This window comes from Protopterus annectens, chromosome 1.part0 (genome assembly GCF_019279795.1).
Source record: "Protopterus annectens isolate FY-2018-M chromosome 1.part0, PAN1.0, whole genome shotgun sequence".
Lineage (NCBI taxonomy): Eukaryota > Metazoa > Chordata > Ceratodontiformes > Protopteridae > Protopterus > Protopterus annectens.
Genome location: NC_056725.1, coordinates 1,671,447,464 through 1,671,475,278, shown reverse-complemented (window position 1 = coordinate 1,671,475,278; position 27,815 = coordinate 1,671,447,464). Strand labels below are relative to the sequence as shown.

Here is a 27,815-nt window from a genome sequence, read left to right as displayed (position 1 = left end):
GAGTCCGGGTTAAGGCAGGCCTCCGAGTAAACATCATCTAGGATGTCCAGGACAGGAGGTATAGCCAGAGGCCTGTGCTGGGGTAACAAAAGAAATTCCCTGAGCCTTTTCTTGGAATCTGAATAATCCTGGCCTTCCCAGTGGAAGTGTTCCCTTAAGGTATGCAGAGTTTCACCAAATGAGTAATCCTCAGGGGGGATACAGAAGGAATAGACTCCTCTGCATCAGAGTCTTCAAAAGGGGAGTAAGACTGTTCCTGATAATCAGAGTGCTCTGAAATAATGGAGCCCTGATCAGAGGAGGGGGAATCTTCCTCCACTCTGGATCTTTTGTCCGGAGGTGGCCGAGAACCTCTGATTAGAGTAATTAAATCCTCAGCCATTTTAAGCATCTGTTTCTTCGGCATGGGGCCTGGAGATGGGCCCTGTGTAGCTGGTCTCTTAGGGTGCATGGTAGCTTTAGACTTGGTGAAAGCCTTGATGGAGAAAGAAGAGGAAGGTCTGAAGACACCTTGAGTGGAGGTGGACCTGTCCACATTCTGTGTTTCAACGCCAAGCATGGCTTCGGTATCTGTAGTCAGGGTGTGGGCCGAGGAGCCTGCGACCTCGGGTACAGGAGACACCGCCAAAGATGTGTCGTTGGTAATCAGGGGCTGCGTAGGCGCCTCGCTGAAAACCGGAGCACGAGTAGTCTGCTTTGGCATGGTGTCGGTAGAGTCCGCGGACCTCGAGTGTCTGTCCTTGTCTTTGCGTTTTAGACAAAACCAGAGTCGGAGTATCCGACGACATAGTATAGTTAAATGCTTTCCCAAAAAAATGCTGGGCGAACTCCGCCCGACGCTTAATAGTGCGTTTGTTGAATGTAGCACAAAAGCGACAGACCGAGATGTCGTGGTCTGGGCCTAAACAAGGTATACAGAGGGAATGGAAATCCTTATGCGGTATTTGCTTCCCACAAGAAATACAATTATTAACGTTGTCTGACATCGGTCTGAGGCGAGAAAAAGTTTCCCCAACGGGGTACTTAGCTTTTAAGAAGACTTCGGTACCAAATTTTTCGTAATCTCAGGAGCTGGCCGACCGGCACTTGCGAACTGCTTCTGCTTTGGGCACCGCGCGGCAAGAAAGACTGAAGAAAATGGCATCGGCTGGGTCTTTTATACCCCTGTCGCACTGACGTCAGGGAAGAAGCGACGACAACCGACGCCGGACCTAGACTTTGGAATTCGGCCGACTGAGGACCCGCCTGATGGCAGGAGAACCCTTCTGTTATGACTGCAGCTGTATGCACGATGAACATCTGGTAATACAAGTAGCCTGCTTTGAAGCGGAGGTATCTTCTGCAAGATTCCCTGATCGGGATATGCAGGTTGCTGTGTCTTTCAGCTTTTCATGGTTAGGGGTCGCCACAGCGGAACTCTGGTCCGCTAAAGATTGGTAGTTGATTTTTATGTGCCGAGTTACCAGCCCTGACGCACAACCTTCAACGGAGGTACACCCATTCACACATCTCCCTGCAGAAGACGCTCTAGCTGAGAATCGAACCGGACAGCGCCTTATAGTGAGACGACAATGCTACCGCAGCACCACCACTGCGGGACGACTGGGATATGCAGGTAAGCCTCTTAAATCTAGAGTTGCCAACCAGGCATCTTTGCCTAGCATAGGAAGCAACTGAAGATTCAGCATCTGGAATTTTGGGATGTCCAGAAAGGTGTTTAGAGTACAGAATTCTAGAATTGGACGCCATGATTTGTCTTTACAGGGTGCCAGGAAAAGTCTTGAATAGAAACCTTGTCCCTTTTCCTTTTCTGGTACTAGTTGAATAGCCCCATGCTCATGAGGGAAAGTACTTCTTTCTGGGCCTCTGCCCACTGATTTGGGGGCAGGTTTGGCCATCCGTTTGGAATTGGCAATGTATGGAAATGAAATCTGTGTCCCTGGGATACTATATTTAAAACCCATTTGTCCTGGGTTATAAGTTGCCAGTTTCTTGCATGAAGAGCCAGTTTTCCCCCCAAAGGGGTGGCTAAAACACAAGTGCTTGGCAAGTGTAAAGGTTGAGACTGCTTACCATAGGGAGGTGTCTTGTTGTTTCCAGATTTGGAAGAGGAGGCACCCCATTGTTTTGTTCTGAAAGTCCCTTGCGACTGAAACTTGGTGTCTTTAGAATGTCTGGGTTTGACTTGGGTGGCTCTCGAAGGAACTGGAAAGGACCAGTTCTTAGTAGGCCAGTACCTACTAAACCTTGGAGGTTGCACTTGTAAGAAATACTTCACAGTTTGCATAGATTTAGCTTCATCTTCCATCTTTTTTTTTAGAACTTCTTCAGCCTTATTACCAAAGAGACGGTCCTGTTGTAAAGGAGCATCCAACAATTTTGCTTTAACATGGATCAGGCAGAGTATGCTCTTTGAGCAAAGCATGCCTTCTAAGCACAGACCCAGTTACAGCAGCCCTGCAAGAGGCCTCCAAAGAATCAAAACCACATTGCAAAGTATGCTTTCCAACTTGCTCAGCTGAATGCAATAGATCCTGTAAATCTTTATTTTCCACACAGTCAAAAATTATCATTTTCTGTTTAAGCAGTCCCATGATATGCTGTTGATATTTTAGCATATGAAATTGACAGTTTAAAGCCCTGATTGCCAAGGTTGCAGAAGTGTAAACATTCTTACTACATCTATCCAGCGCCCTTGAACCTCTATCAGAAGGGGTAGGATTTTTAGCAGTAGAAGCTTTAATGCCCGTGGGACCCTGAGAAATGGTTTCAGGATCCGCAACAGGATTTCTGAACAGGAATTTGTGGGAGTCAGGAACCCTGTATCATCTGTCTGGCTTACAAGGCGCCGGAGGCAGAGAATCAGGAGCCATACTAAATTCTGAAAAAACATCAACAACAATGTCTAGAACAGAAGGTATAGCCAAAGGCCTATGCTGAGGAAGAAGAAGAAAATCCCCAAGCCTCTTTTTAGATTCAGAAAAATCCTGACTTTCCCAGTGGAAATGTTCCCTTAAGGTATGCAAAGTTTCCCTAAAAGAAAAATCCTCAGGGGGAGAAGCAGAAGGAATGGAATCTTCTGCATCAGAGTCCTCTTAAGTGGGTATAGACGATTCCTGTTCATTAGAAGAATCAGAAGAAATGGAATCCTGTTCAAAAGATTCATAGTAAATATCTTGCCTAGGCTTCTTAGAAGGGGGGGGGGGGCTGACTTCCCCTGATCAGAGTAATTAAATCTTCAGCCATTTTGATCATTTGTTTCTTAAGCATAGGGGTCTGCACCCGTGGCCTAGGCGTCAGTTTTTTAGACATAGGTCGAGATTTTGGCCTTAGTTTTGAAGATGGTGTCGGTCAAATGTACAAATCTGTAGGCCTGAAAACACCCTCAGAAGCCGGTGCCTGCACAGTGGCTCCGGACCCATCCAAGATAAAGACATCCGCGGGTTCCATAATTGAAGCATCTCGCAGCATACCGTATTCCGAATGGGTCTCCGTCGAGGCCTGCGAATCAGAATTAGCAGGTATCAGGGGCTGCGAAAGCACCTCGCTGAGTACTGGCGAACTGGCGAATGGCTTAGAAGCGTAGTCAGCAGTTTTGGACCTCAACAGCCTGTGTCGTTTTTTTCTTTGCATTTTTTTAGGTATTCTGGTAGTCGGATTGCTAACCAACGACATTTCTGGACAATTAAAGCGTGAGCCAAAATATTTAGAAGCAAAAATGTACCGACGTTTAACAGTGCATTGATTAAATAAAGCACAGAACCGACAGCAAGGTACGTCATGGTCAGGGCTTAGGCAAGGAATACAGTACAAATGGAAATCCTTATGAGGTATTTGCTTCCCACGAGTAATGCAATTATTTACTTTTACTGACTTTGGTAAGGAGAAAGAAAAAGTTTCCCCAACGGGGTACTTAGCTTTTTAGTTGAAGATTTTGGATCTGAAACTCTAAAACGAAAATTTCCGGAGTTGGCCGACTGGCACTTGCAAACTGCTTCTGCTTCGGGCACTGCGCGTCAAAAGACTAATGTAATGGTGTCAGCTGCATGTTTTATACCCCTCACATCATGGAAGAAGGGACAGCAACCAACGCAGGACCCAAGACTTTGTTAATCAGGCTGACTGAAGGCAACCTGCCAGCAGATTACCCAAATGTAATGACTGCAACAGTGAAACACAAAGAACATCACCTCAAAGCCCTATCCCTGTATTGTCTCTCCTACAGGCTGCTGAGTGGAGATCTACGTCTGGCATCCAAAGCAATGTCAAGACCCCACACAGCACCAAAATTACCCAATCTAAAGACTTAAACCTTGCCTGTAATACAAACAGGACCTGCTGGAGAGACCGATATGTATCCCAGAGATTACCCTCTTCTCTAGAACAGGCCTCCCCATCCATGTGAAGCAAAGTTCCTCCTCGGCTCAATTAATGCGCAGCTTGGACAACTGGTTTGGGAAAAAAAAGTTCACCCTGGTTTAGCACCTAGGTCTCTAATGGATGTAGACAGCCTGTAAATGTTGCATTTCCCAGGCCCCTGCTTGTAAATGTTTCATCTCTGAAGTCCCTGTTTACACTAATCAAGGATACCAGAACTTCAGATATTTAGGATGCATGTTTAGGCTTATAAAGGCCTTATGGTCATTAGCCTAGTACACACCTATGAACATGTACAAATGACTTAGAAAAAAAAAAGTTATGTACTTGCCATAACACGTATGTGTTGTCCATTTTCATTCTTTCTCAACTGCTGGGTTCGAACCCAACCCTCGTATCTGACTCGGTTATTATTAAAGCTCGTGGCCACCAAAACTTGTGGGTTTCTCCCCTACCCATAATGCACCAACCTATAACATACTTCAGATCTTGTTTGCTGTCTTAAAGCATAAAGAGTCACTACAACTTTGACAGAAAGGTCATATCTGCAGCTCAATATTAAGGACAGTTGTGTCCTTACAGTGTCTTGTTCTTTCCGAAGTCAGTAATGGCAAAAGATGGGGGTTGGATTCCCAGGTGGACCATAAAGAAGGATATTCCTGAGCAAATCTGAGCCAAAGGCTGCTCTTCCCCTCTTGACTAGATCGAGTTTGTAATGAGTAACAAAGGTATGAGGACTGGACCAAGTTGCTGCCACACAAATGTCGTCCATGGAAGCTCTAGAGAGAAACACTGAAGAAGCAGCCATGGACCTAGTCGAATGGGCTCTTAAGAGGTCTTGGTAAGGATAGACCCAACTTGCTATAAATAAATGATGTGCCACCTGGCTAAGGTCACCTTTACAACTGAGTTGCCCAATTTAGAACCTGCAAAAGACACACCTGATCTGCCTTTCTAAATTCTTTTGTCCTATGCAAGTAAAAATGTAACTGTCTGTGAACATCCAATAAATACGACATATATTCACGTCTGTTTGCAAATTTAGGAAAGAAAAATGGCAAGTTAGCAGAGTGACAGTGGACTCTGACACTACCTTGGAGGGAAAGATACACTGGCACGTAAAATGACTCTATCCTTGTGCAAGATCAAATAGGGAGGTTTAGATGACAACCCTTGTAGTTCTGAAATTCTTCTAGCAGAAGTAACAGCCACTAGAGAAAGAGAGTTTTCCAGGTCAGATACTTAAGATCGCATTTAGTTGCTGGTTCAAAGGTGAAGGAGTTAAGGCCTGCAGTACTAAGTCCAAATCCCATGGTGGAGTAGAGTCTTTACATGGGGGTCTCAGAAGGGGTGTGCCTCTCAAAAATGCTTTACAATGTTTAGACGAGGCAAGAGAAGAATTTTCAAATCCAACATGAAAATATGAGATTGCTACTAACGGAACTTCAGTGGTTCAGGAACTACACACCATTAAAAACTGATACCAAAACATCCAGAACACACTGTACAGGAGCTGAGAAGGGGTCAGTACATTTTTGTGTCCAGGAAGCAAACCTTTTCCATTTACTTCTATAAAGTTTTCTTGTAGAAGCTTTACAGTGAGACAGAAGTATAGGATGGACAGGGGACGACGACAGCATAGTCTATCTGGCTATTAATTGAAAGTACAGTTGTGTACACTTACCATAAATGTAGATGTTCGAGTGTATTCACTGTTGCAGTCATCACATTTGGGTTATCCCTGCCAGGGTATCCCTCAGTCATCCCGAGTACCAGAGGCTTAGTATTTCTGCGACGGTTGCCATCACTCCAGGACTGACGTCAGGTCGTTAATGTTATAAATTAAGGCAGCCAACGCCATTACATCAGTTTTTCTTGCCCTGTTAGGAGCCCCCAAGAGGGACCTAGGTTACGGTGGAAGAACACCACCAGTAGAAATTAATACCAAAACATCCTTGTAAGGATAGAGAGAGAAATTGAGCGAGAGAGAGAAGGGGGATGGAGGGAGGGAAGCCAGGACTGCAACAGTGAAAACACTAACATCTACATTTACAGTAAGTGTACACAACTGTACTATGTTCTTCGTGTTTCACTGTTGCAGTCATCACATTTGGGTTAATTCCCAAAGCTGATGAAAAAGGTGGAGGCAGTCAAGAAGACTAGGGGCTGGCTAGGATGCCCTGCAAGACTGCTGTGGCAAAGCCTGCACTGGATTTGGAGAAGATAGGCAGGTGGTAATGCTTGGTGAAGGTGTCCGTGTTGCAGCCTCCAGGATGTCCTTGGTGGGGACCCCTCTGAGGAAAGCTGCAGAGGTGGAGGTTGCTCTGGTGAAATGTGTCCTGACCCCCTTGGTGAAGGTTTCCCATGCTGCTTGTAGCAGAAATGGATGCAGTGTGCTATCCATCTGGAAATGGTCTGTTTGGATATGTCCTTGCCCTCTGCTCCTGTAGCAAAGCTGACTAACAACTGATCAGTCTTCCTAAATGATTTAGTCCTGTCTAGGTAGAATCTGAGCTGTCTATGCACATCTAGAGAGCGCAGAATCCTTTCCCCCTTGTTTTGTGGGTTAGGAAAAACGGTGGTCAAATGAATGGATTGGTTGAGAGCCACACTGGACACCACTTTTGGCATGAAGGATAGGTTAGTCTTGAGGGAGACCCTGTCAGCGTGGAAAATGATGAAGGGCTCTACAACCATTAGTGCTTGTAGCACGGATACTTTTCTAGCTGAAGTGATGGCCAGAAGCAAGGCTGTCTTCCAAGAGAGGAACTTAAACTCTGCTGATGCTGCTGGTTCAGAGGGGGGCAGGGTGAGGTTTTCCAAAACAAAGTTAAGGTCCCAAGCTGGGGTAGGTACCCTTCTGGATGGCCTCAAGTTGCTAGCCCCTCTTAGGAACTGTTTGATGATAGGGTGTGAGAAAAGAGGTGGCTCTGTGCTGAAATGAGCAGAGATGGCACAGGCATGTATTTTAATGGAAGAGAAGGATAGAACCCTGTGTAGTAGGTCAGTCAGGTAATCCAGGATGAGAACTAGGGAGGACTGTGCGGTTCCAGCTCCCTTAGCCTGGATCTAGGTGCAAAAAGAAAGTACAGTTTTGTACCTACCATAAATGTAGATGTCTGATAGGTATGCATCTGTAGTCATCACATATGGGTTGTCCTGCCTCAGGCAGCCCTTCGGTCGGCCGGATTCCAAAGTCTGGGTCCGGCGTCAGCTGATGTCGCACTTTCCCCGACGTCAGAGCGCCTGGGGTATAAAAGCATCAGCCGACGCCATCTTCCTCAGTTTTTCTTGCCCCAGATGCCAGGTGCCCTCTAAGGAAGGCTAAATTTGGAGAGATGCATTTAAAAATCCAAACATGCACAATAATATAAAAATAAATACAACATAATAGATCACCCCAGCTAGCTATAAGAGGGGTAAGTACACAAGAAATACCACAGAGGGGAAGGAGGGAGGGTAAACCTGACTGCAGATGCATACCTATCGGACATCTACATTTATGGTAGGTACAAAAAGTACAGTTTTGTACCTACCATAAATGTAGATGTCCGAACTGGATAGCATCTGCAGTCATAACAACTGGGTTGTCCTGTCGTCAGGCAGCCCTGCAGTCGGCCGGATTCCAAAGTCCGGGTCCGGCTTCGGCTGATGTCGCACTTCACCCGACGTCATCTCTGCTGGTCTCCGGGTATAAAGGCATCAGCCGACGCCATTTTCTTCAGTGTTTCTTGCCCCAGATGCCAGATGCCCTTCCTGGAAGGCTAATTTTTGGATAAATGCCAATGTTTCCAAAAGGATAGAAGGCAAACTCAGAAAATAAGCATGTATGTACATATATACAAACAAATACACCATAAAAGACTCCCCCCACTAGCTAGCTATTAGGAGGGTAAATACCCTAGGAGTACCACAGAGGGGCAGGAGGGAGGTAATCCTGACTGCAAATGCTATCCAGTTCGGACATCTACATTTATGGTAGGTACAAAACTGTACTATGTCCTTCATGGATGCATCTGCAGTCATAACAACTGGGTAGAATACCATAGCCAACTAAGGGAGGAGGAAAAATTTAGATTATGGTGTGGTTAGGATCCCTTGCAGCACAGCAGTGGCAAACCCTGCTCGGGATCTGGAGTACATTGGTAAGTTATAATGCTTGGCAAATGTATGCACGGAGGTCCAAGTAGCCGCCTCAATAATGTCCTTGGTTGCCACACCTCGTAGGAAGGCTGTGGTAGTGGCTGTTGCCCTTGTAGAATGAGGCCTTATGTTCTGTGGAATTGGTTTTCCATGGAAGGAGTAACAGAACCATATGCAATTTCCTATCCATTTGGAGATTGTCTGTTTGGAAATTGCTTTTCCTTCCCTTCCTGTTGCATAGGCTACAAAAAGCTGGTCAGTTTTTCTGCTACTTTTTGTTCTGTCCAGGTAGTAGCGTAACTGTCTATGTACATCCAAGGAATGCAGCATTCTTTCCCCTCTGTTTTGTGGGTTGGGAAAGAAGGTAGGTAGGTGGATTGCCTGGTTTAAAGACACTCTGGATATCACCTTAGGCATAAACGTAGGATTAGTCCTCATGGACACTCTATCCTGGTGGAAGATTAGGAAGGGCTGTACTGCCATTAGGGCCTGAAGTTCAGAGACCCTCCTTGCTGAGGTTATTGCCAGTAGGAAAGCAGTTTTCCACGATAGATGCTGTAGGTCCGCTGTAGCTGCTGGTTCAAAAGGTGCGAGTGTCAATTTTTCTAGCACAAAGTTCAAATCCCAAGCTGGCAATGGTGGTTTCCTTGGAGGTTTTACATTCTTGATTCCTCTGAGGAACTGCCCGAGTAAAGGGTGTGAAAAGACAGGTGGATCAAAGCTGTATTCTGCTGAAATAGCTGATGCATGTATCTTGATGGAGGAATAGGACAGGCCTGTATGTAGAAGCTCTGCCAGATACTCCAGAATGTTAGCCATATCTATAATTGACACATCTTTTCCTCTTTCAGTGCTCCAAATGACAAACCTTTTCCATTTTCCTGCATAGTTCCTTCTTGTTGAAGGTCTGCGGGCTTCAAGGATAATGTCTTTAACCCTTTGGGAAAGTTCTGGGTTAGTTGCTGCTATGTGATGTTCCATGCAGTCAGTTGCAACGGTTTTATGTTTGGATGTATGATGCTGTAGTTGTTCTGAGTTAACATCAAAGGCATCAGGGTATTGGCCACATGTTGTCCCGAGACATGCTCCTCAGTAATGGGTACCAGTGTTGTCTTGGCCAGTTTGGAGCTATCAGGGTTATCCTTGGACGTTCCTCCTTGATTTTTAGTAATACCTTGTGTATCAAGGGAAGAGGTGGAAATGCATATGCTGTTAGACCTTTCCAGCTGAAGGAGAGCGAATCCACTTTCCATGCAAGTGGGTGGAATGTCCTTGTGCAGAATTTTTTGAGTTGGTGATTGAGAGGGGAAGCGAATAGATCTATCTGTGGTCTTCCCATTTCTTTGAGATGGTCTTGAAGATGTCCGGTGTAGCATCCTTTCGTGGGCATCCCATGTGGTTCTGCTCGATATGTCTGCTAGAGTATTGTCCTTTCCGGGTACAAATATTGCCTGTAACTGGATGTTGTAGCTGAGTGCCAGGTTCCAAAGCTCCAAAGTCATTCTGCATAGGGGGTATGAATGAGTGCCTCCCTGCTTGTTGATGTACCACATGACTGTGGTGTTGTCTGTCCTTATCATCAAAAGGCCCTCTTTGAGAAATGGTCTGAAATTTTGGATTGCCAGTTTTACTGCCAGCATTTCTTTTAGGTTGATGTGCAGGTGGAGTTGATCCTCGCCCACAATCCTTGCGCATTTGTCCAGCATGTGAGCCCCCCATCCTAGGTCTGAGGCGCCTGTTGTGATGGTCTGGCTTGCTTGATAGCTGTGAAAGGGTAGGCCTGGGTTTGACTGGCATGCTTGTGCCCACCATAGGAACTCCTGTTTTAGGCATGGGATTAGTGGAATTTCTGCTTCTAGGCTGTGCCTGTGTTGGGACCATAAATTCCTTAGGTACCACTGTAGTTTTCTCATATGTAGTCTGGCATGTGGAACCAAGATTATGCATGATGCCATGTAGCCCAAGGCCTGCAGGACTTTTCTTGCTGTTAACTTGTTCTGTTTTGTTAGAGCCAAGAAGTAAAGAGGGAGTTCTTTTTGTTTTTCTGCGGTTAGGAATGCCATTTGTTTTACAGTGTTCAATTCCGCGCCCAGGAATGTCCTTGTTTGGGATGGTATCAGCCTCGACTTTTGTAAATTGACTGTGTATCCCAGTGCTTGTAGCAAGTAAATGACCCTTTGTAAATCTGTTGTAAGCTTGCTTTTGTTGTCCCCTTGTAGCAGGCAGTCGTCCAGGTATGGATAAATTTGGATTCCCTGTAGTCTGCAGTGGGCGATTACTGATGCCAGGCATTTTGTGAATACTCTGGGCGCAGTAGATAAGCCAAAGGGCAATGCTGAGAATTGATAATGCTCTGATCCTGCAAGAAATCTGAGGTATCTTCTGCAAATTGGTCGAATGGGGACGTGCAGGTATGCCTCCTTGAGATCTAGAGTTACCAGCCAACACTCCTTGCCCAGCATGGGAAGAAGTTGCTGTAGGGTCAGCATTTTGAATTTTGGGACAATGATGTATGTATTTAAGGTGGACAGGTCGAGAATAGGTCTCCAACTTTTTCCTTTCTTGGAACTAGGAATAGTCTGGAGTAAAATCCTTTGCCTTGTTCTGTTATTGGCACTCTTTCCACAGCTCTCATCTTTGCTAATTGCATTATCTGTTGTAGAGCTTCTGTTTTTTGATTTGGAGGCAGGTTTGGCATTCCTCTTTTGACTGGTAATGTGTGAAAGTGGAACCGGTAACCTTGGTCTATGGTTTGCAAAATCCACTTGTCTTTTGTGATGTAGTGCCAGTTTTTCGAAAATAAGGTTAATTTTCCGCCTAATGGAGCTGCTATTTGTTCCCTGGTAGGCGGATGTAGAGTTAAGTCACTGTGATTGTGCTGTTGTAGTGGTAGTGGCTGAGTCTGTGCCTCTGTTATTACCTTGCCACTGTCGTCCTCTGTAGGCACCTCGTCTGGATTGGTTTCTGCCTCTGGAACGTCTATTCCTGCCCCTTTGGGATCTTGTGGAGTCAGGAAAGGACCAATTTTTGGCAGGCCAGTTCCTGCTAAACCTTGGGGGCTGAACCTGCAAGAAATCTTTAACCGTTTGAACGGATTTTGCCTTTTCTTCCATTTTCTTCATTACCTGCTGGGCAGGTGTACCAAACAAACTGGTCTTATCCATAGGAGCATCTAATAACTTAGCTTTAACATGATCCGGTAAGACTTGTTCCTTCAGCCATGCATGTCTTCTTATCACTGTGCCAGTCATGGCTGATCTAAATGAAGCCTCCAGTGCATCATAGCCACATTTTAAGGAATGGTTACTAACCTGTTGTATGTTATTTACCATTTCTAATACATATTTCTTATCTATAGAGTCATCAGAGGATAGTTTTTTAGTTAACTGATCAAGCATAAACTCTTGGTATTGTATCATGTGAAACTGACAGTTTAAAGCTCTAGCTGAGAGAGTAGCTGAGGTATAAACTTTTTTTGCCCCATCTGTCTAAAGACCTGGCTTCCCTTTCAGAAGGAATAGGGTTTTGCTGTGGTCGAGGCTACTGCCTTAGGCCCCTGGGATATAGTTTTGGGGTCTGCAAGTGGGGCCTTGTAAAGGTGATGATGCGTGTCTGGTACCCTGTAAAATCTGTCTGGTTTGGCAGGGGCTGGAGGTAAGGAATCTGGTGCAGAGCAGACATCATTAAAGGCATCGTCCACAACAGAGAGGACAGGAGGTATAGCTAAGGGCCTGTGTTGTGGAAGGTGCAGAAAAGTCCTAAGTCTTTTTCTGGAATCTGAGAAATCCTGTTGCTGCCATTGGAATTGTTCTCGCATGGCATGTAAGGTTTCCCCAAAGGAGAATTCCTCTGGTGGAGAAGCAGCTGGAATGGATTCTTCAGCATCTGAGTCTTCATAATTGGAGAAAGGAGCCTCTGGCTGGTCTGTAATATCTGAGTCATCCGCAGAATCATCAGAGGACACAGGCACGGGGGGCTCTGCCCTAGGTCTCTTCTCTGGGGGCTGAGAGGCCCTGTCTGGGTGAGATTGAGATCCCCTAATTAAGGATATTAAATCTTCTGCCAGAGTAAGCATTTGTGAACTAGAAGTAGGCCTGGTTGAGGGGGGTTTAACAGGCACTGATTTAGTAGACTTGGCTGCTTTAGCCCTGGCAAAGGCCTTAATGGACATGGCTGCAGGAGGCCTAGCAGCACCACGTGCTGGGGTAGAGACATCCAAAGGGATGGTGTCTGATAATTCACTAGAAGCCACTGTCGTAGGTAGAATTTCAGAGGCAGATTCAAGTAAGGTAGCAGGAACCTCAGAAGTAGTCAAAGATTCAACTGTGCTTTGATCAGTTTTCTCGGTTTCGGCCGAAACCGAGACACTCGCGGTTTGCTTCACCATGGTTTCGGCCGAAACCGTGGACCGCGAGTGTCGGTCTTTTTCTTTGCGTTTCTTAACAATTTGGGTAGTCGGAGGATCCGACGGCATAATGTACGCAAATTCTGAACCGAAAAAACTGTTCAGCAAACTCCGACCGACGCCTAAGCGTTCGTCGGTTGAAGGAAGCACAGGCCGAACAGGCTGCTACGTCGTGGTCTGGGCCTAAACAAGGCAAACAGTAAGAGTGGAAATCTTTATGAGGTATTTGTTTCCCACAAGTTAAACAGTTATTGACTTTTTCTGACATCGGCTGAGGCAAGAAAGAGTCCCCAACGGGGTACTTAGCTTTTAGAAGTCTTCGAAGTAGTATTCGGTAGTAGAAATCTCTGGATCCGACCGACCGGCACTTGCGAACAGCTTCTGCTTCGGGCGCCACGCGGCAAGAAAGACTGGAGAAAATGTCGTCGGCTGATGCCTTTATACCCGGAGACCAGCAGAGATGACGTCGGGTGAAGTGCGACATCAGCCGAAGCCGGACCCGGACTTTGGAATCCAGCCGACTGCAGGGCTGCCTGACGACAGGACAACCCAGTTGTTATGACTGCAGATGCATCCATGAAGGACATCTGTACTATGTCCTTCAAGGATGCATCTGCAGTCATCACATATGGGTAGAATACCATAGCCAATCTGGGGGTGGAGGAACTATGTAAAGGATGGTGTAGCTAAAATGCCCTGCAGGACTGCCGTAGCAAAGCCTGCTCTGGATCTGGAATATAAAGGTAAATTGTAATGCTTGGCAAATGTATGCACGGAGCTCCATGTAGCAGCTTCTAAAATGTCCTATGCACGGAGCTCCATGTAGCAGCTTCTAAAATGTCCTTGGTAGCCACCCCTCTTAAGAAGGCTGTGGAGGTGGCTGTGGCTCTCGTGGAATGAGGTCTAATGTTAGCTGGCACAGTTTTTCCATGAAAGGAGTAACAAAAACGAATGCAATTCCCTATCCATTTTGAAATTGTCTGTTTGGAAATTGCTTTTCCTTGTGTACCAGCAGCATATGCTACCAACAGCTGGTCAGTTTTTCTGTAACCTTTAGTTCTGTCCAAGTAGTAGCGCAACTGTCTGTGTATGTCCAGGGTGTGCAGAAGTTTCTCCCCTTTGTTTTGTGGATTTGGAAAGAAGATAGGCAAGTGAATAGCTTGATTTAATGAAACCCTGGATACCACCTTTGGCATAAATGTAGGACTGGTTCTCAATGAACTCTGTCCTGATGAAAAATAAGAAATGGCTGTACTGCCATAAGGGCCTGTAACTCAGATACTCTTCTTGCTGAGGTTATGGCCAGAAGGAAAGCAGTCTTCCAAGACAGGAACTGTAGCTCTGCAGATGCTGCTGGTTCAAAGGGAGGCAGTGTTAGTTTTTCCAACACGAAGTTAAGGTCCCAAGTAGGTAGAGGTGGTTTCCTTGGAGGATTGATGTTTTTGATTCCTCTTAGAAACTGTCTTAGGAGAGGATGAGAGAAGACAGGTGGATCAGTATTGTACTCTGCTGAAATTGCTGAAGCATGAATTTTAATGGAAGAGTAAGACAGACCATTGTGGAACATTTCTGCCAAGTATTCCAGGATATGTGCCATGTTCATCACTGTCACATCTAGGCCCTTTGAGGTGTTCCAAATGTGAAATCTTTTCCATTTTGCTGAATATGCCTTTCTTGTGGAAGGCCGGCGAGCTTCCATAATAATATCTTTCGCTCTCTGGGATAGCTTGTCCTGAGGAGGAGTCAAGGTATTTTCCAGGCTGTTAGTTGCAAGATTTTCAGGTTGGAATGCAGAGTTTTGTAATTGTGCTGTGTCAGTAGAAGTGGCCATAGAGGAAGAGGCCATGGTTTTGTGCGTGACATGCTCTTTAACAGTGGGTAACCAGTGCTGTCTTGGCCAGTCCGGAGCTATCAGAATCACTTTTGGCTGCTCTGTCCTGATCTTCAGTAAAACCTTGGTCATTAATGGGAGAGGTGGTAATGCATACACTGTTAGAGTTCTCCAGCTGAAAGAGAGGGCGTCCACCTTCTATGCTTGTGGGTGGTATGTCCTTGAGCAGAATTTCTTCAGTTGATGATTGTGGGGGAAGGCAAAAAGATCCAAGTCCGGCCTCCCCCATGATTGTGTTATCTGTAGAAAGATGTCTGGGTGCAGCATCCATTCTTGTGCATCCATGATATTTCTGCTTAAGCTGTCCGCCAGTATATTGTCTTTCCCTGGCACAAACTGGGATTGTAGCTGTATATTCAGTTTCAAGGAAAGTTCCCATAGATTCATTGCCAGCCTGCAAAGAGGATAGGAATGGGTGCCTCCTTGCTTGTTTATGTACCACATAACCGTGGTGTTGTCTGTCCTTATTAGCAGATGGTCATGATGCAGAAAGGGTTTGAAAGCTTCGACTGCATGTATCACTGCCAGCATTTCCTTTTGGTTTATGTGCATGCGTAGCTCTTTTTGTGACCATAGACCTTGAATGCATCTGCCCTCCATGTGCGCTCCCCATCCATGGTCTGAAGCGTCTGTTGTAATGGTTTGGCTGGCTATTGGTTTGCTGAAAGGCAGACCCCTGTTTGACTGGCTTGCTTGAGCCCACCACAGAAATTCCTTTTGAAGGCATGGAATGAGTGGTATCAAAGTTTCCAGGCTGTGACTGTGCTGAGTCCATAAACTCCTTAGGTACCATTGTAGTGTCCTCATATGTAGTCTTGCTTATGGAATCAGAAGGATGCAAGAAGCCATGTAACCCAGGGCCTGCAGGATTTTCCTTGCAGTCAGCTGGGTTTGTCTTGTCAGATCTTTGAAGTAATCTGGTAGTTGACTGTTTTTCTTCTGTGAGGAAGGCCATTTGGGTGGTTGTATCTAGATCTGCACCCAGAAAGGTTATTCTTTGGGATGGAACAAGTCTTGATTTGTGAAAGTTGACTGTATATCCCAAGGCCTGAAGTAGGTGGATGGCATAATTCAAATGTTTTACCAAAGTTTGTTGGCTGTCCGCTTGTATAAGGCAGTCGTCCAGATATGGGTATATTTGAATCCCCTGAAGTCTGCAGTGTGCAATTACTGATGCCAGGCATTTCGTGAATACTCTGGGCGTAGTAGATAAGCCAAAGGGCAATGCTGAGAATGGATAATGCTCTGACCCTGCAAGAAATCTGAGGTGTCTTCTGCAACTTTGTCTGACAGGGACATGCAGGTATGCCTCCTTGAGGTCTAGAGTTAGCAGCCAAGACCCCTTGCCCAGCATGGGAAGGAGCTGCTGTAGAGTCAGCATTTTGAACTTTGGCACAATGAGATAAGTATTCAGTGCGGACAAGTCGAGAATAGGCCTCCATTGTTTTTCTTTTCTTGGAACAAGGAATAGTCTGGAATAAAATCCTTGGCCTTGTTCTCAGAGAGGAACCTTTTCTATAGCTTTCATTTGCATTAAGCTGGAAATTTGTTTCAAAGCCTCTGCCCTTTGATTCGGTGTCAGGTCTGGCATGCCCTTTCCTTTTGGTAATGTGTGGAAATGAAACCTGTATCCTTTGTCTATTATTTGTAGTGTCCATTTGTCCCTTGTAATACTGTGCCAATTTTCTGAGAATAAAGAAAGCTTTCCGGCCAAAGGTGCTTCCAATTGAGCCCTGGTTGGCCGTGTCAAAGTAAAGTCATTGAGCCTGTCCTTGTGCAGCAGTTGAAGGTCCTGCATTACCTCTCTGGTTGGGAGGCTGCCATTGACGTCCTCTGTAGGGGCACCTCTAGCTTGCCCTCTACCTCTGGCACGCCTGTTCTTGCCTCTCTGAAACCTCTCTGTGTCTGGAAAGGACCAATTCTTGGAAGGCCAATTCCTGCTGAATCTTGGTGGTTGTACTTGGAGAAAATCTTTGACCGTTTGTACTGATTTTGCCTTTTCTTCAAATTTCTTTAGGACCTCCTGAGCCGTGGAGCCAAATAACTTTTGCTTTTCCAGTGGAGCATCCAGCAGCTTTGCTTTAACATGGTCTGGCAGAGATTGTTCCTTCAGCCAAGCATGCCTACGTATGACTGCGCCAGTCATAGCTGACCTACATGAAGCTTCCAATGCATCATAACCACATTGCAAGAAATGGTTGCTAACCTGTTGTGAGTTATGCACCAGATCCTGAAGTGACTTGCGGTCTAGGGGGTCAGGTGAAGACAGTTTAAGCAATTCATCTAACAAATACTCTTGGTACTGTATCATATGAAATTGACAATTTAATGCCCTCATAGAAAGAGTAGCAGAAGTATACACTTTTTTACCCCATCTCTCTAAATCTCTGGACTCCCTTTCAGAGGGAAGAGGATTTTTAGCAGTGGCAGCTGCAACCCCTTTAGGGCCCTGGGAAATAGTTTCTGGATCAGCAGAGTGGGCCTTGTAAAGGTAAAGATGCGAGTCCGGGACCCTGTAGTACCTATCGGGTTTGGCAGGAGCCGGAGGGAGAGAAACAGGGGTTGAGCTAGAGTCAGAGTACACATCATCAATGACATTCAAATCAGGAGGAACAGCTAAAGGTCTATGCTGAGGCAAATGTAAAAAGGTCCTTAATCTTTTCCTGGAATCAGAGAATTCCTGGCCCTGCCATTGGAAATGCTCTCTCATGGTGTGTAGTGTCTCCCCAAAGGAAAACTCTTCAGGAGGGGAGGCCGAGGGAATAGATTCCTCTGCATCAGAATCCTCGTAGGCCGAAAAAGCCTCCTCCTGGTGGTCCGAGAGAGTAGAGCCATCAGAGGCCTCATCTGAGGAGTGGGGATCAGAGGGCTCAACCCTGGGCCTTTTGTCTGGAGGAGGTTGAGAGCCCCTGTCTGGATGAGGTTGAGAGCCCCTAATTAAGGAGATAAGATCCTCTGCTAAGCTTAGAATCTTTGAACCAGTAGAGGGTCCCTGAGGGATAACCTTGGGAGGCAAAGCTTTTGACAGTTTAGCAGCTTTAGCCCTGGAGAATGGCTTAATGAACATGGATGCAGGAGGCCTGGCTGCACCACGTGCTGGTGTAGATTTGTCTAAAGGAATGGTGTCAGAAGGTTCCAGGACACCAGTTTCTGTTGGAAATTCAATAACAGACTCAGCCGGGGTGTCCGGGACCGAGGTAGTCGGTTGAGCGGTTTCGGTAATTGGAAGTAACAAGGACTCTGTTTCAGCCGAGACCGAGACACTCGCGGTATGCCTGGGTTTCAGCCGAAACCGCGGCCCGCGTGTGTCGGTCCTTGTCCTTCCGTTTCTTAACTAAATGAGAAGTCGGAGTCTCCGACGGCATCTTATACGAAAACTAGCCCCAAAAAATTCCTCTGCAAACTCCGCCCGACGTCTAAGAGTGCGTCGGTTGAAGGAAGCACAGGCTGAACAGGCCGAGACGTCGTGGTCTGGGCCTAGGCAGGGGAGGCAGTAAGAGTGGAAATCCTTATGAGGTATTTGTTTCCCACAAGTTAAACAATTATTAACTTTATCTGACATCGGCTGAGGCATGAAAGAGTCCCCAATGGGGTACTTAGCTTTTTGAAGTCTTCGGTAGCTGAATTACAGGAGCTGGCCGATCGGCACTTGCGAACTGTTTCTGCTTCGGGCACCACGCGGCAAGAAAGACTGAGGAAGATGGCGTCGGCTGATGCTTTTATACCCCAGGCGCTCTGACGTCAGGGAAAGTGCGACATCAGCCGACGCCGGACCCAGACTTTGGAATCCGGCCGACCGAAGGGCTGCCTGAGGCAGGACAACCCATATGTGAGGACTGCAGATGCATCCTTGAAGGACATCAGTTTTGTACCTACCATAAATGTAGATGTTCGAGTGTTCACACTGCTGCAGTCATCACACTTGGGTTATCATGCCGTCAGGCGGTCCTGCAGTCGGCCAGAGTTCCAAAAGACTTGGTCTGGCGTCGGTTGCTGTCGCTTCTTCCCTGACGTCAGTGCACCAGGGGTATATAAGATGCATCCGACGCCATTTTCTTCAGTTTTTCTTGCCCCAGATGTCAGGTACCCCCAATAGGTAGGCAATACATATTGCTATATAAAAATAAAACAATACCTTCAGTCACAAGCAAATACACCACAGAGGTTGTATAGGATAGAAAGGTATAGATAAGTCCAGCTAGTTCAGATGGGATGGAGGGAGGGTAACCTGGACTGCAGCAGTGTGAACAGTCGAGCATCTACATTTATGGTAGGTACAAAACTGTACTATGTTCGTGTTACACTGCTGCAGTCATCACACTTGGGTTGAAACCCAAAGCTAAGGCTGGGTTGGTGGAACTAAACAGGGTTTGGAGAGGCTAGTAGGCCCTGCAGAACTGCAGTGGCAAAGCCAGCTCTGGTTTTAGAGTATAGAGGTAAGTTATAGTGCTTGGTGAAGGTGTGCACTGAACTCCAAGTTGCAGCCTCCAAAATATCCTTGGTTGGTACCCCTCTGAGGAAGACTGTTGATGTTGCTGTAGCCCTGGTGGAATGGGGCCTGATGTTACCATGCACAGATTTCCCATGGTGTGTGTAGGAGAAACGGATACAGTGCCCTATCCATTTTGAAATGGTCTGTTTTGAGATGGCTTTTCCTTGAGATCCTGCAGCATAGGATACAAAGAGCTGGTCAGATTTTCTGAAAGCCTTCGTTTTATCCAAGTAGTAACGTAGTTGCCTGTGAATGTCCAAAGAGTGTAGGAGCCTTTCCCCTTTGTTCTGGGGGTTTGGATAAAAGGTGGGCAAATGAATGGTTTGGTTTAGGGCCACACCGGATAACACCTTTGGCATAAAGGGTTAGTTCGTAAAGAGACTCCGTCTTGATGAGAAATGATGAACGGCTCCACTGCCATTAGGGCCTGTAGTTCTGAGACTCTTCGTGCTGAAGTTATTGCTAGCAGCAGGACAGTTTTCCATGACAGGAACTGTAGATCAGCTGTGAAAGCTGGTTCAAAGGGCGGAAGTGTAAGCTTTTCCAAAACAAAGTTGAGATCCCAAGTTGGTGTTGGTGCTCTCCGGGGCGGTCTTATGTTCTTAGCCCCTCTGAGGAACTGTCTTAGTAATGGATGTGAAAATATAGGAGAATCAGTGTTGTAGTAAGCTGAAATAGCTGAGGCGTGGATCTTATTAGATGAGAAGGAAAGTCCTTTGTGCAACATCTCAGTTAAATATTGAAGAATCTGAGGAATATTTGGGACAAGGGGATTTTGGCCTTTAGCCTGGTTCCAGGCGCAGAATCTTTTACATTTGTCTAAATAGACTTTCCTGGTGCTGGGCCTCCTGACCTCCAGAATAACGTCCATCACAGCTTTAGAGAGAAGTGTTGACTGGTTGTTTAGGCAATTTGCCATGCAGCCAGATTTAAAGTCTTGAGCTGGATGTGTAGAATCTGATTGTTTTGCTGAGTGAGCAGGTGAGGAATTGTAGGTAAAATCCATGGTGGGCCTTGAGCCATGTTCCTTAGTATTGGATACCAGTGTTGGCGTGGCCAGTCTGGAGCAATGAGTATCATTTGTGGCCTCTCTAATCTGGCTTTCAGCAGCACCTTTGCCAGAAGAGGCAGTGGAGGAAAGGCATACACTGAATGCTTTCCAACTGAATGAGAGAGCGTCCACTTTCCAAGCTAGTGTGTGGTATGTCCTTGTGCAGAATTTCTGTAGTTGGTAGTTTTGGGGGGAAGCAAACAGATCTATGTCTGGGCTCCCCCATTTTTGAGTTATCATTGCGAATACTTGTGGATCTAGTTTCCACTTGTGAGGATCTGTGATGTTTCTGCTTAGATCGTTTGCCAGTGTGTTTTTCTTTCCTGGCAGGAATTGTGCTTGTAGTTGAACTTGGTAGGTCAATGCTGTGTTCCACAAGGTCATTGCTCGTCTGCATAGGGGGTAGGAGTGTGTGCCCCCTTGCTTGTTTATGTACCACATCACTGTGGTGTTATCCGTCTTTATTAGGAGTTGTCCTGGATGTAGGGGATCCTTAAAAGCTGTTAGGGCATTTTGTACAGCTAGCATCTCTTTTTGATTGATATGTAGATGCCTTTGGTTTGCAGACCATTTGCCCTGAATACACTGTCCTGCCATGTGTGCTCCCCAGGCATAATCCGATGCATCTGTTATAGTTTGCCTGGCTGTGGGTAAGGTAAAAGGTTGACCCTTGTTGAGGTGACATGCCCGAGCCCACCATAGAAACTCCTGTTGAAGGCAGGGAATGAGTGGAATTATTGTTTCCAAGCTGTGGCTGTGTTGAGTCCATACACTTTTCAGATACCATTGTAATTTCCTCATATGCAGTTTTCCAAATGGTATTAGTAGTATGCAAGATGCCATGAATCCCAAGGCCTGCAGAATTTTTCTTGCAGGGAGTTGGGTCTTTGTTGCCATCATTTTGAAGTATTGAGTCAGTTGTCCTTGCTTGTCTGGCGTGCGATAAGCCATCTGAGCAGTTGTATTTAAGCTGGCACCAAGGAATATTATTGTCTTGTGAGGGCACTAGTTTTGACTTCTTTTCGTTTACTGTGTACCCTAGGCAACTTAGTAGGTTTTTGAAAAACGCCAGATGCTTTAATAGAATGTCCTTGCTTTCTGCTTGAATAAGGCAGTCGTCCAGGTATGGATATATTTGAATCCCTCTGTCTGCAGTATGCAATTACTGGTGCCAGGCATTTTGTGAAGACCCTGGGCACAGTAGATAAGCCAAAGGGCAGTGCAGAGAATTGGTAATGGGTTGAACCTGAAATAAATCGGAGGTATCTTCTGCAATTTTGTCTGATAGGGACAAGCAGGTATGCCTCCTTGAGGTCCAACGTTATTAGCCAAGCCTTCTTGCCCAACATGGGAAGAAGTTGCTGTAGTGTTAGCATCCTGAATTTGGGTACTTCCAGGTATGTGTTTAGAATTGAGAGGTCCAGAATGGGCCTCCAGGCTTTGTCCTTTCGGGGACTATAAACAGTCTTGAGTAAAATCCTTGTCCTTGCTCCTGTGTAGGAACCTGTTGAATGGCTCTCATGTCCATGAGAGCTGAAATTTGCTTTTGTGCCTCTGCCCATTGATTTGGTGGCAGGTTTGGCATTCTTTTTATCCTTGGCAAAGTGTGAAAGTGGAATTTGTATCCTTGAGATACAATATTTAGGACCCATTTGTCTTTTGTGATGATGTGCCAAGTGTCTGCAAAAAGTGCTAGTTTTCCCCCCAAGGGAGCTGCCAAGAGGGTTTTGCTTGGTAGTCTGAGGGGTAAGTCATTGTGTTTGTCTTCTGGTAGTTTGAGACCTGTCTTCTCCTCCTTTTTGGGTTGTGGCACACCATTGTCGAGGCTGGTAAGAGCCTTGTGGCTGGCCTCTGCCCCTTGGGCATCTGTATCTGCCCCTCTGTGGTCTGGCAGAAGCTGGAAAGTACCAGTTTTTGGTTGGCCAATTTCTGCTGAAACGAGGGGGTTGAACCTGTAAAAAATCCTTGACCATCTGCATAGATTTTGCCTTATCCTCCATTTTCTTTAAAACTTCTTCTACTTTTACACTAAATAAAACATCCTGCTGTAAAGGTGCATCCAATAACTTTGCTTTAACATAATCAGGTAAAGTTGGTTCTTTTAACCAAGCATGCCTACGTATGACAGACCCCGTCACTGCTGCTCTACAAGAAGCTTCCAATGAATCAAATCCACATTGCAAAGTATGTTTTCCTACTTGTTCAGCTGAATGCAACAAATCTTGCATTTCCTTGTAATCTGGCTGTTCTGTATGTGCGAGCATTTTTTGTTTTAATTGAGACATCAGATATTGTTGATATTTCAGCATGTGAAACTGACAATTTAAGGCCCTCATAGCTAGAGTAGCTGAGGTATATACTTTCTTTCCCCATCTGTCTAGTGCTTTAGAATCCCTTTCAGATGGCACAGGATTTTTAGCAATAGAGGCCTTAACCCCTTTGGGACCCTGGGAAATGGTTTCCGGGTCAGCAACAGGGCTTTTATACAGGAATTTGTCTGAGTCAGGGACTCTGTAGTATCTGTCTGGTTTGGCTGTTGCAAGAGGTAGTGAATCTGGGTTAAGGCTAGATTCTGAATAAACATCATCCACAATGTCTAACAGGTGGAATAGCAAGTGGTCTGTGCTGGGGTAGTAAAAGGAACTCTCGGAGCCTTTTCTTAGAATCAGAGTAATTCTGGCCTTCCCAGTGGAAATGTTCCCTCACACTATGTAAGGTTTCCCCAAAAGAGTAGTCTTCTGGGGGAGATGCAGAAGGGATAGACTCTTCAGCATCAGAATCTTCATAAGGGGGAAAGGAGAATTCCTGTTCCTCAGAAGAGTCTGATGAAATTGAAACCTGGTCAGAGGAAGCGTAGTCCTCCTCCTGCCTTGGCCTTTTATCAGGAGGGGGATGGGCACCCCTAATTAGGGCAATTAAGTCTTCAGCCATCTTAAGCATCTGTTTCTTAGGCATGGGGCCCTGTACTGGAGACTGCTGTACAGTCTTCTTTGTTTTTAAAGGAGTTTTCAGTTTTGCATAGGATTTAATAGTGAGTGTAGTCGGTCTGAAGACACCTTCTGCAACTGAAGGCGTTTCAACTGCACCGGAATCTCCTTCAGGCATGGAGTCTGAAGAGCCTAAAGGTAAAGGCCGTGGAGGCCTAGCAATCTCCGCTTGTGAATCGGATGTCGCCTGGGGTTCTAAATCAGCGGTCGTCAGGGGGCTGCGTAGGCACCTCACTGAAAACCGGAGAACCGGCGACTGGCCTAGCAGAGGCCTCGGAGTCAGGTTTGGATTTCGGCTGCCTGTTCTTATCTTTGCATTTTTTATGCATTCTGGTTGTCGGCTGCTCTGACGGCATGGTATAATTAAATTTCCTACCAAAATAATGTCGGGCGAAATCAAACAGACGTTTAATAGTTCGTTTATTAAACCTAGCACAAAACAGACAACCTGTGACGTCATGGTCTGGGCCTAGGCAAGGAATACAATAAGAATGAAAGTCCATAGGAGGTATTTGCTTCCCACAAGAAATACAATTGTTAACTTTTTCTGACATCGGACTGAGGCAAGAAAAGGTTCCCCAACGGGGTACTTCGCTTTATGAAGACTTCGGTCTGAAATTCGATTTGAAAATCTCAGGAGTTGGCCGACCAGCACTTGCGAACTGCTTCTGCTTCGGGCACCGTGCGGCAAGAAAGACTGGAGAAATGGCGTCGGATGCGTCTTATATACCCCATGGTGCACTGACGTCAGGGAAGAAGCGACAGCAACCGATGCCGGACGAAGACTTTGGAACTCTGGCAGACTGCGGGACCGCCTGACGGCAGGATAACCCAAGTATGATGACTGCAGCAGTGTAACACGAACATCCTTTTCCACTTGTCAGCATAAGACTTTCTAGTGCTAGGGCATCTGGCCTCATGTATAACATCTAGAACTTGTTTGCTTCAATTGGCAGCTTGTGTAATGGTCAGGGAATAAGCCAGGCTGCCAGACTGAGGGTCTGCAATTGGGATGTGTGAATTCTGCATTCCTCTGTGTCAGGAGTGTTGGGATCTGAGGGAGATGCCATGGTGGCAGTGGTGACCAGCTTCGCAACAGAGTGTACCAGTGCTGGCGTGGCCAGTCTGAGGCAATCAGGATTGTCCTTGGTTTTTCCTCCCTTATTTTGAGCAATACCCTTGTAATGAGTGGTAGAGGGGGGAATGTACAGACCAAGAGGTTGACCCACTGGAAGGATAGAGCATCCACATCCCAGGTCTTGCTGTGAGGTTCCCAGGTGTAGACTTTGCTGAGCTGATTGTTGGAGTGGGAAGCTAAGAGGTCGACCTTCGGGGTGCCCCATTTCTGGGTTACAAGGGTGAAAGTTCTTTGGTCTAGCTGCCACTTGTGTGGGTCCAGAAGATTTCTGCTTAAGTTGTCAGCCAGAGAGTTGAGAGAGCCTGGCAGGAATTGTGCTAGCAGGTGTATTTGCATGGCTGCTGTGTGCCAAAGGGTCATGGCGAGCCTGCACAGAGGGTACAAGTGAGTCCATCCCTGTTTGTTGATATACCACATCACAGTGGTGTTTGTTTTGATCAGTAGAGGCCCCGGGAAGAGTAGGGATCTGAAGGATGTCAGAGTTTGCTGAACAGCTAACATCTCTTTTTGGTTGCTGTGCGGATGTATTTGGTATGGGATCCACTGGCCCTGAATGCACCTGCCATCAGGTGTGCACCCCAGGCATAGTCTGATGCGTTTGTGGTGAGGGTCTTGGTGGCATGGGGGTTGTGAAAAGGGTAGTCCCTTGTGGTTGCATGTTGCTGACCACCAAAGGAAATCTTTCCTTAAGCAATGTATCATTGGTATAAGAGTTTCCAGGTCTTGGGAGTGTTGACACCAAAGGCTTTCTAGGTACCATTGCAGTTTCCTCATATGCAGTCTGGCATATGGAATGAGTGGAATGCAAGAAGCCAAACCCCAGAGCTTGCAGGATTTTCCTTGTGGACAACTGGGATCTGGTGGCTAGCTAAGAGAAGTAGGCTGTCAGGTAGGTTTGTTTTTCTGATATAAGGAATGCCATCTGGGATGCAGTGTCCAGGCTTGCTCCCAGGAATACAATTTTTTGCGTGGGTACTAGTTTGGATTTATTTTCATTGATAGTATACCCCACGGAGGTCAGTAGGTCCTTTACAAAGGTCAGGTGCTTTAGCAGCTTATCCTGTCTGCCTGAAATCAGGCAGTTGTCTAAACATGGTAAATTTGAATATTTCTTTGTCTGCAAAAAGCAATTCCGGGAGCCAGGCATTTTGAGAAAACTCTGGGAGCAGTGGATAAGCCAAAGGGAAGTGCAGAGAACTGAAAGTGCAGTGATCCTGCCCTGAAACGGAGATATTTCTTGCAAGATTCCCTGATTGGGGATGTGTAGGTAGGCCTCTGGGTGGCTAACCAAGCTTGGAGAGCATAGGTAGAAGTTGCTGGAGGGTGAGCATTTTGAATTTTGGTATCACCAGGAAAGAGTTTACAATGGATAGATCGAGGATGGGGTGCTAGGTGCCCTCTTTTCTGGGTACCAGGAAGAGTCTGGAGTAGAAACCTTGGCCTACCTGCTCTGCAGGAACATGCTCTATTGCCCTCACCGAGAACAGGAAAAGACTTGTTTTTGGCCTCTGCCCACTGGTTTAGGGGAAGATCTGGGAACCCTTTTGGGGTTGGTTGAGTGCGGAAATAAAATTTGTATCCCTGGAACACTATGTTGAGGACCCAGTGGTCGTTGGTAATTGGTGGCCCAGGTGCTTGCGTGGAAGGAGAGTTTGCCTCCTAGGGGCAAGAGCAGGTGGGCAGAGGTAGGGGGTGGAAGCGTGAAGTCACTGTGAGTTCTTACCATGGGGGGGGGGTGGCTTAGCACTCCCGGGTTTTGAAGAGGAGGAAAGTACACTTACCATAAATGTAGATGTTAGAGTGCATTCACTGTTGCAGTCATTACATTTGGGTTATCTGCTTGCAGTAGCCCTCAGTTGGCCTATTATCGAAGTCTTGGGTCCTGCGTTGGTTGCAGTCTCATCTTCCATGACATCAGGTAGTCAGGGGTATAAAGCATGCAGCCGATGCCATTACATCAGTTTGTCTTGCTCCAGATGTCAGGTGCCCCCCTAATGGGAAGCAATTAAATATATATATGCAAGATTATCCCTCCAACAAAAAAGCAAATACACCAAAAAGCTTTTAAACATAGTAAAGGAGAATAGAGGTATAGCCAAAAGAAGGCAGGGCCTGGAAGGAGGGTAACCAGGACTGCAACAGTGAATACACTCGAACATCTACATTTATGGTGAGTGTAAACAACTGTACTACATTCTTTGTATTTCACTGATGCAGTCATCACATTTGGGTAGATTCCCAAAGCTAAGGATGGGAGGAGGAATTTAGGTAGCATTTGGACCAGCTATAAGGCCCTGCAAGACTGCAGTGTCAAAGCCTGCTCTGGATTTAAAGAAAATTGGCAAATGGCAAAGCTACATGAAATTATGTACAGAACTCCAGGTAGCAGCTTCTAGGATGTCCCTGGTAGGGACACCTCTGAGAAAGGCTGTAGAGGTAGATGCAGCCCTGGTTGAGTGTGGTCTTATCCCCTGTAGGGTAGGTTTTCCATGGTGCTTATAACAGAAATTAATGCAATGGCCTATCCATTTAGAAATGGTTTGCTTTGAAATGGCCTTCCCCTCTGCCCCTGCAGCAAATGCCACCAGCAGTTGGTCAGATTTCCTTTGAGGTTTAGTCCTGTCCAAGTAAAATCTAAGTGCAGTATCCGTTCCCCTTTGTTCTGTGGATTAGGGAAGAAGGTTGGCAAATGAATGGACTGATTAAGAGCCACACTGGATACTACACCTTGGGCATGAAGGAGGGATTGGTCCTGAGGGACACACTGTCCACATGAAATATGATGAAAGGCTCCACTGCCATAAGGGCCTGTAATTCAGATACCCTTCTTGCTGAAGTGATGGTTAAAAGGAAGGCTGTTTTCCAAGAAAGGAATTTCAACTCTGCACTTGCAGCTGTCTCAAAAGGAGTTAGAGTGAGTTTTTCCAATACAAAGTTAAGGTCCCAGGCTGGAGTTAGGGCTCTCCTGGGTGGTCTTAAGTTTTTGGCCCCTCTGAGGAACTGCTTGAGCAGTGGATGAGAGAAGGGTAGTTCTGTGTTGTAATGAGCTGAAATGGCTGAGGCATGAATTTTGATGGAGGAAAAAGAAAGGCCCTTGTGAAGCATCTCAGTTAAATATTGAAGAATCTGAGGTAAATTGAGCGCTGCTGCGCCCATCCCTTGAGTTTGGTTCTAGGCACAGAATCTTTTCCATTTTTCAGCATAAGATTTTCTAGTGCTAGGCCTCTTTGCCTCCAAAATGACATCCATCACTTGTTTACTGAGGGATGGTAAAGTACAGTTGTGCACACTTACCATAAATGCAGATGTTAGAGTGCATTCACTGTTGCAG

General features: G+C 46.1%; 1 protein-coding gene across 1 annotated transcript in view; it reads right to left on the bottom strand.

The window, feature by feature from the left end:
* Positions 1 to 27,815, bottom strand: part of CSNK1E (casein kinase 1 epsilon) — a 796,028-nt gene that overhangs the window by 82,166 nt on the left and 686,047 nt on the right. The window lies entirely within an intron of this gene.